Source organism: Stomoxys calcitrans, chromosome 1 (genome assembly GCF_963082655.1).
Source record: "Stomoxys calcitrans chromosome 1, idStoCalc2.1, whole genome shotgun sequence".
NCBI lineage: Eukaryota > Metazoa > Arthropoda > Insecta > Diptera > Muscidae > Stomoxys > Stomoxys calcitrans.
Window position 1 is genome coordinate 148450516 of NC_081552.1, and position 15516 is coordinate 148466031.

Sequence of the window (15516 nt, forward strand, 5' to 3'; positions counted from 1 at the left end):
CGGGCGCGTTTCCCCCTCTGTCGGGCCCGCTTGTCGGTTTCCCTGACATCGCGGACATTTTGGTTTCACCACGTTCTCCCTTCCGCAGCCATAGCAAAACAGTTTCCTTGTGGTGGATGGGCAGTCCACAAAACCGTGGCCCTTCTCCCGGCAGTTCCAACAGATATAATTGGACTGCCTACTGATGGCTTCTATTTCCAGTTCCGGCTCCTCTTGGTCATATTCCAGCTCATTTACTCTAGGGGCAAATTGCTGGCGGTGTGCCTGAGCGAACTGCCTTTGATTTGCTAGCAGCAACTCCGCCTTCCTACACTCCTCTCTGAAGTGCTGCAACCCATACATTCTTATCGGAAAGACCAGCGCCGCCATTGCCTGTTTGAGATTGCCTTTCATCATCTCCACCATCATCTCCTCCCTCATGGGCTCCCGTTGCTGGTGGCGAAGGCGCAGCATAGCGTTACAGAAGTCCTCGAACGACTCGTGGGACCCTTGCCTTCGGTCCATCATCCTCCTCTGTATATCGAAGTCGCTCTCGAACTTCCGAAACTGCGCCAGGAATGCCTGTTTCAATTCCGGATAACTGCGAATGTACCCCAACCTCCTCTGCATCCAGTACCACTCCTCCGCCGGTCCCTCCAGCAGCTGTGGGAACTTCACCAGCACCTCATCCCACTCACACCGATAATCCTCCCGAAGCTGTTCTATACGGAACATAAAATCCTCGGCGCTCATCGACTTCGTGGTGCCATCAAACTTCACCCGCCATTTCTCCACATCTATTCTTCTAATGGCCTGACGATTCGGAATAGGCGAAACTTGCGGGTAATGTGGCGCCGGCGCGTTTACAGCATTCGGAAGATATGTGTTTCTGTCACCCAGGTGGTACTGCTCCGGTGGTGGATGAGGGGATGGCCACCCATCCGGTGGTCTCTGCGGGGCGTCTACGGCTGGAAAGGTTTGGTACTGATTCATTGTTGGCTCTCGGTACTCGCTGCCTCTCGGAATTCGATTCGATGGTGGTATCTGCTGGCCTACGGCCGTGTGTGGCTGCGCTGGTTGTGCGGTCGCTGTCTGTGGGACGCCTGTGCCCATCGGAACATTTAAGTGGGCCAAGCTCTGCTGTACAAGCTGGGGTACCAGCTGCCTCAACTTCTCATCGAGTAACCTGATGAGCTCTAACTGTCCCACACCAATGGCCGAATCTATGACCGCGTTTAGGGAACCTCCTTCTCGTGGAGCTTGGTAAAGCGCCTGGCGTGCAGCATTCGTCTCCCGGTTCTCTCTACGTTCTCTCTGGGCCGTCTGAGCTGTCAAGCTGCTGAACTCCGGCGTGTCCGGAGTTATACGTACGTCCGACATATCCGATACCGACAAGGCTGGACTGGAAACCGCGGACGTGACCATCATGGGGGTGACTGTTGCTGTTGTTGTGGCCATTGCCATTGCCGAGGCTGCTGCTGTGGTCGTAATGGCTGTCGCCATGTTGGTTACTGTGGTTGTTGTTGTTGCCATAGCCGATGTGGTCGGATCAGGAACCTCACTAGTGTAACTATTTGCTCTGGTATTGACCATTAAACCTACTCCAACCTATAACCTATACTACTAATTAAACTTGATGACAATTCCAAATTACCAAATTCAGCCAACTCAAACTCTAAATACACTAATTATGTCTTCTTCTTTAAACGCAGATATGAAAACCAAAATTCACAAACAAGGTAGAAAGTGTAGTGCATATATCCTACTATAAGGTGGGGAACAAGTGAGAGAAGAGCAAATCTAAGCGGATAAGCGAAGCATTCTAAGTTTCCAAATAGGACTTCTCCAAACGTATCCGGAAACTGCTTTCTCTGCCGTAATGTATTGTATGACCCTGAGATGCTGTAGTATATTGGTATTACGTTTGCTACCTACGGACATAACCACACGGCTGTTGTTGAAAACATAAAGATAAACCCAACAACGTCTCATGTGCTTTGGCTCATGGGTATGATTGTATTAAGCGGACGGACAGGTAAGCAAAAGTAATTTGGGCTATTGCAGTTAACTATTGTATATAATGGCATCTCCTTCTCTCCTCAGGCCCGTCGCAAACGAAATGCGGATACCCAAAATCCTTAAACTTCGTGACTTACGGGAGTTAAAGATTAGTAAAACACCGTGCCACATCCTGCATCTAACCAGCTTCCAGTCACCACCAGTTTGGCACGCGATCCAAGCTTTTGAAAACTTACGATCGGGACTCAATCCGGTAACCGAAATCCGATCAGTTGCTGGCTGTGGCGATAAAATGATGCGGTCAACCCGATAACTCGGGCCCCATGTTGCGGGCGCCATTCTTGTCGTGGACCCCGGAGGGTCCGAACTGTCTCAGCGGAGAAAGGGGACATAGTGTGCTGGCGAGCGCTGGCTGTTGGCGTTAGAGCTCCGGCTGTGGCTCAGTCTGGGGCGCGGTTCTTGCCAACACACCATGTCCAGAGACAGGTGACCAAAAATTCAAATTTCAAACCAGCTCTGGATGGAAATGAAAAACACAGGGTCCCACTTATGTTAAGGCAGGCATGTCTTTCGCCTTCTTACTCGCACCTTCCGCTATGGATTCGCTCTTCAGGGGGCACTGAGACATCCTACAGTGCCCTGGACGGCCCACCCCAACCATGGTATCCGTTGTCCAACAGTTTTGGATACCCCAGAATCGGTCTCCCTTATCCCCCCTTACAGCTTGGTGCACTACCCCCTTCTTACCTTAAATAACTACTCCTCCATTGTGAAATGAAAACTAGGCAAAGGCGAATTTCATGTCAAACGTTATAAACGGTATGTATTTATTAAGCCAAATCAAAAATTCATTGCCAGACAAAGTTCAATCAAACGAAAAAGCAAAGAAAACAAAACAAGGAATTGCATAGTGGCAATTAAAAAAACTTCAATTATATAGACTCCTCTCCTTCAAAGAGAAAAATAGTAATAAAATTCTCCTTCCTCCACAGGTGTATTGGGTCTTCTCTTGGTGTCTGGCCTTCCTTCAGGGTCGTCTCTCCTAACTGGAGTCAGTGCTGGGGCGGCTGAGCAGTGCCCACGCTTTCCTCTTGTCTGTCCGTCCGTCTGGTTGTGGTAAGTATGTGTATTCCGGCTGTATTGTATTTCCCGTAAATAAAAGCTTTGGCTTTTTTTTTTATGTCTTACATGTTTATTCCTTTTTAAAGGCCTAAGTTCGCAAAGCGAACACCAACAGCAGTAAGGGCTCCTTTCCGCCCCAAAGGTCTAGAATCTTTACCCCCTGGCCCTAGGTTGAGCTCGACCTAACAGCTGAGGACAGCGCCTATTTATTCTAGCGCTGTGTTACTTATAGAAAGGTAAGTGTCTGGTGTTTGCCTGCCTAGCCGCTTTATTAACAAATAACCTTCTTTTTATTCGTAGGAAATATGTGTGTCCAGGTCCTGTCCGTCCGTCTAAGTTCACGTATACGTCCCGCAATAGTGTTTGTGAGGAAAAGGGTACCTGCAGCACTGTCGGCTGACCAGTGCTTTTGATATAGAGCTTCCCACGATGGACAGAGGAGGTGGAGGTGTAGCTTTATGTTTTCGCGTTTGGCTTTTTGTTATTTTGTGATCAACTTTAGTGGTGTCTATTGTCTTTGATTTTCAAGTTTAGGATTTTTAACTATTGACTTTGATTTGGTTTTTAGTTTTTTTTTTCTTTTTAGGTCTTTTATTATTACATTGGTATTTTCCTTTTTTTTCAGGTTCTTTGGCTTTGTTTCGAAACTTTTCCCTTTTCAGGTTCCTTTTTATTTAATTTGATAACATTTCTTTTTTTTTTTCCAGAGTTTTCATAGATTTTCTTTTTCAGCTTTTAATAACTTTCAGTTCGATTTATTTTAATCACCTTTTTTTTTATAATCTTCTTTTTCAGCTCTTTAGTTTTTAATTTGTATTTATTTTCATTTATTTTGTTACAGCTTTTAAAACTTCTCAATAATTTATAGTTAATTTTTTTCCTCTTTCAGCAAATGTGCTGAAAGTTCAATAAATCACTTTAAAACTTTGAATTTGGTCTTTTTCTTTGTTGTTGGGTAAAAGCCAGTTCCGCCTCCTTTTCTCTGCCGAATCCAAAACCAAAAAGACTTTCTTTCTTTTTGAAAACACCACTTTCAACACTCTTCTGTACACCACCTCTTACTCCTTGCACGGCTCCATCCAAAAAGAACTAGTCATCTTCCCTTTACTGTCCATCATGGTTCCCCCAAGCCATCATGTCCACCGAGGAACCATCATAAAATTTTGTTTTCCAAAATCGCAAAAACAAATAACATATGGTTTCCTCGATTTTCATTGTAGTAGTTACATTTGTATGTGGAGGTAACATATGCTGGTAACGCAGGGTTGCATTCACCAGCTGCCATAAAAAACACAGACGGTTCAAACCCAGATGTCGCTCTTCTCTAATCAGACAATAGGGTGACACGCTACAATACAAATAAAAACACATTTGTGGAGGATAAGTTGTAAAAAAAGTTTATTTCTAGAACCACTCTGACATTTCAATTTGGGGGAAGATTTTTATTGTCGTGGTAATGACCCTACCTCTTAATTGTACCATGGCAATCGGGCATAATTGCTTTCGTATGGGTTGATTATGGATGGCAATCCTAGTTCAATTGCGTTGTCAGTTAACAAATTTGCATTACGGATGGTAACTTTCAACTGAAGTTGCCAATGTCAGTTGCTAAAAATTGGCTTTTTTTGCAACCGGTTTTTTAGTTGCTCTGTTATTGTTATTAGTAAATAAGCAGTAAAGTTAGGAGAAAATTAATTTTTTGTGTTCTAATTGTTCATTTGTTTGTTTATTACAAATGTGTGGGTGTTTGTAGTCTTTCATGGTTAAAATCCCCACAAATCAATAATTTTTGATGGAAAAAAATGAATGCAATCACAAATGCACCGCAGTTTGTGCGTGTGCAAAAATAAAAAAAATGCCGCGTACTTCCAAAGAATGGTTGATTGTGAAGATTTTAAAGAAGATAAAAAAAACTAATCAAGGTGTCTACGTATTCCTATTATGCCGACGGCAGCAGATTTATTGAAAATTTACTTGGGTTTGGAGCAGCTAAAGAAAACCATTGAGAAGATCAGCAAACGGAGACACAAAATGATCTTAAACACGTTTATAAATAAAAAGAGAATTCAACAGTGCTTTAAATTAAAAATAAAGTGTTTATTCATTGTATTTCAAAACTTTTCGAGATTGGAATAATGGAAGACACATCGCTCTCAGGTTTATTGAGGGGCTTGGTACGAATGATCCTAAAACTCTCACTAATAGGAGAGAGACTCCCTAAAATGGGCTGGGGATTCGCTGCACAGGCTACCCCAAAAACTACACGTCTAGATTCGGAAACTGCAACGCAGACAGCCAAAAGGCTGCGGTCACCTGGAGGGCATCCCATGCCTAAAAGAACTAGGGCGAACAATGGTAAGATGGGTCCAAGAACCTTTGCTAATGTCTCTAGGGACGTGTGATGGCAGTTGTTGACAAGGAAGAAGAACAAGGCTGCATACCTAGGAATAATTGGCGAGGGATAATCAATGGACAGTCATCAGTATTCTTCGATGTCCTTGCGGAATTTTTCTGGGTCTCCTCCAGTTTGTGACGATGAAGGCTGTTTCGGGGACGATACACACTGATTGCCTTTAGGGATCACAGCTCAATTGAAATGTATCGTTGTGCGCTAAAAAAGCTGGTGAAATCTGGCCAGCAGCACTAAATTTAGTTAAGAAGGAAGAATTCCTTCTCGACCAATTGCGCATGCTGGGATATCAAGGATTCCCTTAGATCCCGAACCCATATTTGGAAGACTAAGGGAATGTAATCCCAATCTCTCAACCATGGACTGGAAGATTGGTAAATTTGATGAGGCTGATGGTGACCGCAGACATGCAGAATTCGTACTAAACTCCGGATGTCGCAGACCTCAACAAGTTTGAAGGGGTTGTATCCTACGGATTCAACAAGTTGAAACTGAAAGTCTTTAGTTGTGGTGAGGTTGCGGAATCAGGAGACGACTCAGCTGTTGTTGCTGAACACTTGCCTAAGGACCTACGACCACGTCGCTAAAGTCTGGTGGATTTCAGGAGAATGAAAATCCCCCTGCCACGGTCGAGACAGCGCCGCTTTCTCACCTGCCCCTGGAAGCGTACGGAAGCTCATTATGACAAGATCAAACGAATCTTGTGAGGTTGAACTCCTAGTGGAATCAGAAGACGAGGCTAACACAACAGTGGTGGAAGTTCTGAATTCTGACTATGGTCCGGTTGATACAGATAAATCTCCACCATTGTCAGGGCGCTTTGGCAGTACTCAAGGTCCTCCTGATGGCAGGGGAATTTGTCGTGGTTCTTATCTAGGATCCATGGGTGTGTGGTGGACTAAGAATTCCGGGATTTAAACTACTCAAGGTTACGGGGAATGGGAGGCACAGAGCCTTGCAAAGAGTAGTCTAAAAGATTGTCTTCTTCCGTCTCTAAGAACTGAAGATTTAGTAGTAGCCAGCCTTGAAATAAACAAGTCTCGTTACTGGCTGGCTTCCCTATATATGGCACGCGATTCAGAGATGCAGCCTTCAAACATCAAGTCGAAAGGGGTGAGCTGCTTATCGAATATTTTATAAATTTGTAACAGGAATCTTTATTACCAGGAACAGGCAGGAGGTACTAGATATTACCTTTGTATCGGAAGATATAAGTGAAAGAATATGTGATTGGTCGTCCAACATTTCCCATCATCCCTGACCATCGTTATATTAGTTTCAGCCCTGGAGAAAATACAGTAGAAGATGTCCCTCGGCTAAATAGAAGAAAGGCTGATTGGGATAAATTTCGGCACAAATTCTGCACGTGTATCCCTTCAGACCAGAAAAGAAAGTGGAAACTGCGGAGGATATAGACATAGTGGTCAATCATAAATGTTATGAAAGTTTTCCATAAATGTTGTGACAACTTTTCATAAACTATATTTTTGATTTTCATAAATATTATGACATGTTTCATTGAAGTGAGATTTATGAAACGAGTTTCATAAATGTTATGAAAAGTTTCATTGGGACGTATTTAAACATTTTTTTCATAAATGTTATGACAAAATCATTAATATCATGAACATGTTTCTTTCTGTTTAGGAGACAGCCATCATAAATAAAATTGTCGCCATTTATTCTCATTGTTTTTCTCCCAAGTAGGTGGCATTCTTGGACTAACCCAGCATCTATACTGTTATTCATGAGCATATTACGGAGATCAATTTGTCGGTTCTGGTCAACAGGGGACCTCACGTTGAAAAATGCCTATTCACGAGGAACACAAAGGTGGGCCAATTTAACGCACCGCGTTTCCTCAATAGGACTATCTGACAAGGTCAAATACTTAGGTGTGATCTTGGGCAGGAGACTGAATGGGAAGTGTCACATTCAGGAGAGTAGTGAGAAGGCTCACAGATGTTAAGCACTATGTGACGGGCCGTAGGCTTGAAATGGGGCCTAAATCCGAAGATAATCCACTGGCTCTACTTACTTACGCTTTAGTAGTTTGGTGGACAACTATGAAGAAAAAGTGCAACATAAGGACCATACAACAGGTTCAAAAAACATGTTGTCTTAGCATAAGCGGAGCTATGAGGACCACGCCCACTAGGGCACTGGAGACTATTATAGATATCCGACCCATTGACATACAGATTAAGTGCGGGGCAGCCACTGCGGCTATAAGACTTAAGGCGATGGGAGAATGGATTGAGGATGGGAGCAGCTCATACCATCGCGGTATAATCGAGGCGACGATAGGAAACCTGGAAAGAAGGGAAGAGGTTTCCGATCGGACTTTGAAGTCGAGTGCGAGGCACTGCTGCCATCGGCATAGTTTTGGATTGACAGAACCCTAGTATTGCCATCTGGAAAATCATGTTACACGGATGGATCAAAGCTAGAGGACAGAGTGGGCCTGGGGGTTTACATTGAGAACCCAGGTCCTGAGATCTGTTAGAGACTGCCTGATAATAATATGGTCCTGCAAGCAGAGATCCGGGCGATCATGGAATGCGTGAAGTGGTGTGGTGCTAACGCGAGGACGTCGAGTGTGAACATGACTGGACAGTAAAATCGCCATAAGGGCAATAACAACCATGACGTTAAGGTCACGAACAGTCTTGCATTGTAAGATTAACGCCTTCTTTGAGGATGGGAAAATCTGCATCGTTTGGGTGCCGGGCCATAACGGAGTAAGGGGAAATGAAAGGGCAGACGATTTGGCGGAGAAGGCCAGAGGACTGCCCTCAATAAACTTGGTTAACCCGAAGCCTTTCGGGTCGACACAGTCCGAGTTAAGGGAGTGGGCGACGAATGCGCATGCATCATTGTGGAACAGCGAAACGGTCGGTAGGACGGTGAAAGTCCTATGGGGGGATCCAGATCGTGAGAGGACGAGGCTATTACTGAAAGGAAGTAGAAAGGAGGTCAGTATAGCTTTTGGTGTCATGTCGAGACACATAGGACTATGAGCTCACTTATGCAAAATCGGTGCGGCAAGTGATGTCATGTGTAGGGCATGCTGGGAAGATGATGAGACGCTGGAGTATTTTCCTTTGTCATTGCCCGGCTTTCGCGTCTAACAGATACCGGCTTTTACGTTGGGACACAATGCCAGTCATGAACCAACTTAGGGGAGTGGTATTGAAAACATGTAAGCATTTTGTAAGTAGCACGGAATTCCTAAATTAAAGTTTTCTTTTTAGAGGTTACTTTATAGCGCACAACAAGCCGATTACTGGCTTAGGTGAATGTCCATAGTGGCATGGTGGGGATAAATATCTGCACCCTCTTTTCAACCTAACCTAACATAACGTTGTGGGTTAGTAAATTTAATGATCTATGGATCATTGGATTTTATTCTTTTTAAAAGACGCAAACATTCTGGGGCCGAATTATAAGATTTTGAAGCAAAATAATTTGCGATTTTCATTTAAGATGACATTCCCTCATTATTTATAAAGATATTTTCACAAACGTATTATGTTATCATTGAGATTTGTTCAGTGTTTTCGAAAAGAAACCATGAAAAACATGTGTTTTCACCGGAGAGAAACGAAAATAGTGCCAGCCATTACATATAAATACTATTGGGTTGCCCAAAAAGTAATTGCGGATTTTTCATATAGTCGGCGTTGACAAATTTTTTCACAGCTTGTGACTCTCTAATTGCATTATTTCTTCCGTCAGTTATCAGCTGTTACTTTTAGCTTGCTTTAGAAAAAAAGTGTAAAAAAACTAAATTTGATTAAAGTCCATTCTAAGTTTTATTAAAAATGCATTTACTTTCTTTTAAAAAATCCGCAATTACTTTTTGGGCAACCCAGTAATATGGCATTAATGAATTTATCAGCTGCTTACGTGCATGTGTACATACTGAAATTCATGCATGTGTTGTAATTTCAACGGAAACCCACCCTTCGTAATTAATAAATAATGAAACACAAAACAATTTAAAGAGACAAATGCAGATTTTTTTTGTAAAACCAATTAGATTTTGCAGTATTTTCATTGTGAGGGTTGGTATTCTATTCTGCTTTTGGAATAGTCGCGGAAGTCTAGCGGAATTTGACTTTGTTATTTTCATACCAAAAGACGTGTTTTATCTGGACTTATGGTTTTATTTTTATTTTTTTTTTTTCGCAAATAAAAAAATAACGAAGAGAAATAACGAACCATTGACACCATTAAAATAAAAATGATGCCAAGGGTTGCCACTAAAAATTCTTTTTGCCATTTTCCTCACATAAAAACAGAGTACTACTTTTTCGCCTATTTTCCTCCAGCGTTTCGTCGAAGTTTTTTATATGGAGTTTGACAGCATTTGGCCCGAAAAGCTGAACTAAATACTCAGTTTTGTAAGTATAATAAGCACGAATTTCCAAAAACCTTTGTCAGCATCTTCCACTTGTATCCAAATATTGTTGTGGTAATTGCAAGACTAAAGGCACAACACATTCTTTCACAAACCATATTATTTCGTACTGATTGATTGAGTTGCTTGTTGTGAAAGAAATATTTATTTTTCTTTCGAGTGTGTTTACTTATATTTACAAAATACCTTCTTATTTATGCATCCACAAACACTTAATTTTTTCCACCCTGAGTTAATACATGTGAGCAAGATCGCTAACACATTAACAAACACTCAGTTACAATTATTGGGTTGTCCAAAAAGTAATTGCGGATTTTTCATATAGTCGGCGTTGACAAATTTTTTCACAGCTTCTGACTCTGTAATTGCATTCTTTCTTCTGTCAGTTATCAGCTGTTACTTTTAGCTTGCTTTAGAAAAAAAGTGTAAAAAAAGTATATTTGATTAAAGTTCATTCAAGTTTTATTAAAAATGCATTTACTTTCTTTTAAAAAATCCGCAATTACTTTTTGGGCAACCCAATATTTATTTTGCGTAAGAAAATGACTTTTTGCACTGCGACTGCGATTGTGCTCTCAATGTGCGTCCCGAAATGTAAATTTTCCCTAGATGAAAAAAAAAAGTTTTGACGAAACGAATACATTTCGGCAAAATTTTCCGTTTTTTCTTTATATGGAGCTTCAACGCGAAAAACGAATATAGTACCGGCCTTTAGGACTAATTTACACAAAATAAATGGGCCACAAAAGGTTAAAATGACTCAATTTATGACCATCCGAGTTTGGCAAAAATATGTTACCAAATTGTAACTAAGGGAAGTTTAAAGGCTATAGAAGAAATAGTCCCCCCACTTAAATAACATGGGCCAATAATAAATGATGGCAAAGCTTGGAGAACTGTAAGAAACAGCCAATTGCAGCTTTGGTGGTACCGCGGTAGACAAGATCCCTTTGAAGTTTAGATCAAACCAAGTTGAATCAGTCAAAGTAAATGCAATTTATTATCGGGAAAACATGTTGGATGCAGTGTTTTAATAAAAATCCTACCAAACCAGACCAAAACCTACCAAATGTTCTACAAGCCAAAAATGTGGTATAGTGTGTATTTTTAGCCACCGCCGACCAGTTATCCATTTTGACATTCAATTTGGAACACATCAGATTACCTTATATGTATACATTTTCAAATCTACAAATTACTAGATCGTCGTTAATCATAGAGGATTTAGACATATCCTTTCGTCTGTTTGTTGAAATCACTCACAGCCCTAAATTCAAAAATGGTCTATATCTTAATATAAAACCCTTTATATTGATCTCCCGATGAAAAATCTTAAGTTCGTAAATTCGTATTTCTACCCCAATTTCAATGAACAACTGTGCCGAGTTTGAATAAAGCAGTCTCCGAATTTTAGTGTTTGAGCCCAGAAAGGTGCTTTACTACCCATTTTCAGCGTTACACTGAGTTGAATGGATCATGAGAATGGATCAGATTTGGCCATATTTGTATGCAACTACCACATGTGAATTAGTTTGAGTTAATTAGTTTTGAGTTATTCCCGGCCATTTTTTCAGTAATTAACAACGTATATGTATGTTGGAAAAACCTACCAAAAATTGAGATCAGCCTAACAACCTGCCAAGAGGATAGAAACCTACCTACAGCAACACTGGTTGGAAGCTGTTTTGGATCCATGAGCAACAAATATTTCGGTTGTAGACAATAGATGTGCCAACAAAATTCGGCACCGTCACATAGCGCACGTGTTATCCAAGAATGGTTAAAAATTCATATTCCACAATTCATTTGGTCCACAATTCCTGTCCAATTCGCCAGATGCCAATCCGACGAACTTTTCTATTTGGTCCACTTGCCCAAGGTAAGGACTAAAAAAAAATGCCCATATGGATGCGCTGAAGAAATGCATTGTACGTGAATGGGTCAACATACTGGCAGATTACATTCGAGCTGCTTTCAATTCGTTTCTTTCTTTAAAAGTTAAGGCAAAATTTGGCAAAAGTGAATGGATTCAAAACATTTTGGTTATTTCCACATATTTCTGTACATTGAAACAATAAAAAATATTTTCACAAAAACAAATTTGGTCGTTTGAATTGGAAACACTTCCTGTCAGCTACCCGGTAAATCTAAATAACACGCATTTGTTATTAATAACACAAATATGTTTATTGAGATTATTTATGTACGCATCGATGGGCAATTACATTGTATCACTATTATCTATAATTTCTCTGCGAATAATCACAAAGTTACTGTCCCTTTCAGAATCAGAGGACGATAACCACAACAAAAGGAATGTAGACTTGTTTTTTTATTTATAAATTCATCTTGGTTTCCAAAATTTAAGATATGTAGTTTCACATTTGTTATTGTCATTTGTGTTATTATGTTTTGCCACACACATGTTCAAATCCAAGGCGTATTTATAAGGTGGCCGCATCAACCCAACTGATAGAACTTGATATGTCAATTAATTTTTGAATTCGCCTTACAAAAATATAGACTTAAAAATAAATATTTTTTTAATTGATTTTTGTCTTCTCTGCTGTTATGGTTCTGAAACTTAGACATGCATCTATCAAACTCAATCGCTGTAAGGTTCACTCAGGGAACTTAGATCCATTACGTCAGTACAATGTCAGAGATTAGAATGAAGAAGGAGCCGACATGCATGAAAAAACGGCGGCCAGACGGGCTAGAGAATTCCACCCAATTTGCCATTTAAAGCTATAGGAATCAAGAATGGCGCAAGGACTATGTACCTGAAGATAATTTATACATAAAAAAGGTGTTCTTTTAGCCATAATCCTGCACATAACCCCGCAATTTCGGGGCAGTACCTCAATATGTGCTAAACCGTCTATAACTCCTCCTCATCTCCAAAAATCATTCGTAAGGCTTGTAGGGACCCCTATCAGTAGTGAGAGCGGCTGCTCCACCACATGTAGGAGTTGTCCCCAGAACATACCAAGTTACCTCATATTGGTGAATAGCTCCAACTGTATCTTTCGGCGGATTACGCCAAGCCCTTTGGCCAATCTTGGCAGCATACTATATGCAGTACGAACGGACGCACACCAAGATTAAAATGTCATCCTCGTAGCCAACAAACTGTAACCCCTTCCATTTCAAATGATCTGAAAATCCCACAAATATCCAAGAGCCTCAAAAAGGGGTACAAAACCCGTTCTTGTGGTTATTGAGCTCTAATCACAATATTCCTATTTGAGCCATTTGCTAGTGGTAGGCTTAATATCCTGCTCATCAAATAAGTATGAACTCAATTCAGGAAGAATCCTCATGTCTAACAGAGAGTCGTTTGACGCATGTGATGTGTAGTCCCTGGTTACCTCCGAGACACACGCCTATGAAGTTGTAAGCAATGCCAGCCCAATTTGAATTTAGCCAGAACTACCCTGGTCTGCACTTGATAGATATTTTATCGTTATAATAACCTAGTGAAAACTATTTAAACCAACATGGGATAATAATAGGTCTCAATATACTTTTTCTATTGTTATCTATAAGTAGTGTATACAAATGTAATCGGAAAAGAAGAAGACTCAAGTAAACACACATTTAATCAGTTAATCAATTCTAGTTTTGAAAATCTGTGAGAAAAGAAAAAACTCAAAGAAATTTGCTTAACTGTTATATGATGGTGTCAAACGAACATTTGACAAAATGGGTGAATGCATCAAAAAACATTTATCCATTTTTTGCAATTAAGGATTTTTATGGTACGGCAAATAGCTGTTAAAAAACAATTACAGACTTTTGCGCTATTTATGGTACTATATTTATGGTCCATATTGATGTAAAGGGTGATTTTGTAAGAGCTGTAGCAAAAAAAAACCCATACAATTAAGATAAATGCACGAAATCTTTATTTCAATCGATAGTACGGTCCATATAATTTAACGTTTGAAAATTTTTTCATCCAAATGTTGGCCCTGACTGCGCCTCAAATGATCCATCCGCTTAGTCCAATTTTGGCATACTCTTTCCATCATTTCGGCCAGTATCTCAAGAATAAATACTTCAATGTTGTCTTCCAAAGCGTAAATTGAAGCGGGCTTGTCTGTATAGACATGAGCTTTCACATAGCCCCACAAAAAGAAGTCTTACTTACTTTACATAAATTGGCTATAAGAGAACATTTGTTCCACTAGCCGAACGTAGAATAGCGTTCTAAGCGCCTCGATCATCTGCGCTCATTCTAAAATCTCTGACACCAAGTTTCGCGGTACCAGAGATCTTTCCATCGGGCTTTTGATCTTCCCGGTTTGCCTTCAAAAGACTTCTTTGCTGGACCTTCTTTATCCATTCTGACAACAAGATCTAGCCAACGCAGCCGTTGTATTTTGATACGTATAACTATACTATCGTCGTCATACAACTCGTGGTTCATACGACGCCTATATTCTCGATTAACGCAAATTGGTACTTATATTTTACAAAGAATCATTCTCTCAAATACTCCAAGCACTGTCTCATCTGCTTTCACAATTACCCATGCCTCATAACCATATAACAACACGGGTAGTACTATTGTCTTGTATAATGTAATCTTCGTCTGTCGAGATGTGGCCTTGTTTTTAAACTGCTTACTTAATCCAAAGTAGCATCTGTTTGCCAGTATTATTCTTCGCTTTATCTCAAAACTGGTGTCATTCGTTTCGGTTACGGCGGTGCCGAGGTAGATAAAGTTGCTGACTATCTCAAAGTTGTGATTCCCAACTTTCTCCATTTTCTTTATCTGTTCGGCTGCACAAGGCGTTTTGGGATTTGAAACCATCCATTTCGACTTATCTCCTTTACTGCCAGACCCATTTTTACTGACTCTTATTGCGATTCTTTCAAAGGCTGCAGTTACTACTTCCGGTGACCGATCTATGATGTCGATGTTGTTGTTGTTCTAGCAGTTTATTGTGTACTATCTTTCGTCTGCTTGATTCTGTTGAGTGTCAAGACCCAGGAACTCCGCGACTAAGATGGGGTGCGTCCACAGGGATCTGGGTCTGAGTCGAGTGGGTCTGGCCGGGCAGTTAAACAGGTGACGTGTATCGTGCGGTCCCTGGTTACAGTCGGGACATACATCTTGCACGTCGGCATCAATCCTAGCTCTGTGGGAATTGAGGCGGCTGCATCTGCCGGAACGTAATTGAGCCAGAATCACTCTGGTTTGCCGGGGGAGGTCGATTTCTTCGGGTGCAATGGGTGGCGGTCGTTCTCCAAGGACTACATTCACCCGGTAGCCAGTTAACGCGTCTGCTACCGTGTCTGCATGAAATGTTGGCCCTGACTGCGCCTCAAATGATCCATCCGCTTAGTCCAATTTTGGCATACTCTTTCCATCATTTCGGCCAGTATCTCAAGAATAAATACTTCAATGTTGTCTTCCAAAGCGTAAATTGAAGCGGGCTTGTCTGTATAGACATGAGCTTTCACATAGCCCCACAAAAAGAAGTCTTACTTACTTTACATAAATTGGCTATAAGAGAACATTTGTTCCACTAGCCGAACGTAGAATAGCGTTCTA

The 15516-nt window shown here is 41.0% G+C and overlaps 1 long non-coding RNA gene across 1 annotated transcript; it reads left to right on the forward strand.

The window, feature by feature from the left end:
- Positions 1-2796: 2796 nt before the first annotated feature.
- Positions 2797-4355, forward strand: LOC131998489 (uncharacterized). The gene is made up of 3 exons (XR_009398740.1): positions 2797-3114; positions 3207-3356; positions 3421-4355. It is a non-coding gene; the product is annotated as an uncharacterized LOC131998489 (long non-coding RNA).
- Positions 4356-15516: the final 11161 nt, after the last annotated feature.